Consider the following 1,894-nt stretch of genomic DNA (forward strand, 5'->3'; position numbering starts at 1 on the left):
GCAGAGGGGTGGGCGAGAGGGCGACGCCCTTCGAGAACTCTCCCCCGGGTGGCGCCCATCACACACAGCTCCGGCGGCAGGTGCTCATAGCCCAGATACTTCCTCTTACTCATCTGAGTGGCCCGGAGCGGGGCAGTGCTGCTGCCCATCAGGTGGGGGCTCCGAGGGTGGGGCGCCCTGTCCAGGCTGCCAGGCTGGGGCTGCCGCCGCCCAGCAGGCCCGAAGGAACCGGTGATGGTTTTCAGGTCCCGGTGGCTGGAACGACTCAGAGCTGCTGGCTGTCAGCTCGTTAGCGTTTTGTGTTCACGGGCAACGGGAATGAAAAAGAAAGGAAAATTTGCTAGTGACCAAAGGCTCTGCTGCCAGGCTGTGGGCTCCTTAGGGTCAGGATCAAGGTCACGTTCATTTTCATGGTCCCCCAGCAAGTGTGTGGCAATGGGACTAGTTACATGGACGGCTAGGTGTCCAGCCGGTGCCTCTTTACAAGGATGAGGTGGACATCAGCCTTTGGTGATCTGGTGACTATACCTGTGAATGCTATAATAATAACAGTAACTGAAAGTTTGTGTCTTCATAATAAATTATTTTACATATTCTAATAATCTTTACAGTAACCTGTTGAGGTACATACTTGGTATCAACCCTATGAAGGCTTACACAGGAAAACTTAACTAGTAAGTGACAGATAAGGCCAGATACATAATTTGCTGTGCAAAAATAAAGCCACCAAAAAAAAACCAACCCTTATTTTAAAAGTTATTAAGAAGATGCCCTGGCTGATGTAGCTCAGTGGATTGAGTGCCGGCCTGCAAAGCAAGGGGTCTCTGGATCGATTCTCAGTCAGGGCACCTGCCTGGGTCGCAGGGCCAGGTCCCCAGTAGGGGGCACGTGAGAGGCACGCACACACTGATGTTTCTCTCCCTTTCTTTCTGCCTCTAAAAATAAAAAAATATCCTTAAAAAAAAAAGATGGCAACAGCAGAGCAGGAAAGCAACTGAGGAGGCTGGAGCCTGGCGACAGAGCTGGTAGTGGAGCCCGGGCAGCCTGGCCCCGGAGCCTGAGTCCTTCCCTGCAAAGCAGGCCTTGCTTCCCGCACTGGACAGAACCCAACAGTCCTTCTCTGAGCCTGTCCTTCATCTCCAGGCCCGCCAGAGGCACCCGTTTGGCAGACGGCGAGTCTCTGCTGCCCTCTGGTGGAAAGTGTCCACATAGCCACAGCTGCTTCGGATAGAGCCCCAGCTGCCACCCCACGCCCAGACTCCCAGCACTTTCCAAGCAGCAGTTGAGTCCGCCCGTGCCCACACGTGCAGGGAGAGCATTCAGACTGGTTTATGGCAGATTCTAGAGCCATAACCATGCACGAGCTGCTTGGGTGGGAGCTTCCCAAATCTTATTTCCTCCTCCTGTTACGAGTAAGTGCCTTCGGGCCCACATAGCCTCCCCAAGCCCCAACATGGAACCAATCCTGTCCCTGGCTCCTGGGACGTCCGCATAGCATTTCTCTGCACAGGCTCTGCCCTTCGCCTATGGCCTGGGCCGCTCTGAGACTCCTAACTAGTCTCCCTGCCTCTGTTCTTCGCCTCTCCTGCCCTCGCCTGTTGCCACGTGATTTCTGCGCCCCACTCATTCGGAGTCTGGGCTGGCCTCTTGACTCGCTCCGGCACCAATCTATGGCAGGAGGGGACGGTGGCGGGGAGGAGTGCCAGCTTCCAGCTCCCCGGGTCGGGAAGTGAGAAGGCTTCAAACACACTCTGAGCTGGGAGTCCTGGCTTCCTTCCTCTGCCTGGCAGCAGGAGGGGGGGAGAGAGAGAGAGAGAGAGAGAGAGAGAGAGAGAGAGAGAGAGAGAGAGAGAGAGAGAGAGAGAGAGAGAGAGAGAGAGAGAGAGAGAGAGAG

The sequence above is a fragment of the Phyllostomus hastatus genome, unplaced genomic scaffold, assembly GCF_019186645.2.
Source record: "Phyllostomus hastatus isolate PE091 unplaced genomic scaffold, TTU_PhHast_1.1 phas_scaffold_345, whole genome shotgun sequence".
Taxonomy (NCBI): domain Eukaryota; kingdom Metazoa; phylum Chordata; class Mammalia; order Chiroptera; family Phyllostomidae; genus Phyllostomus; species Phyllostomus hastatus.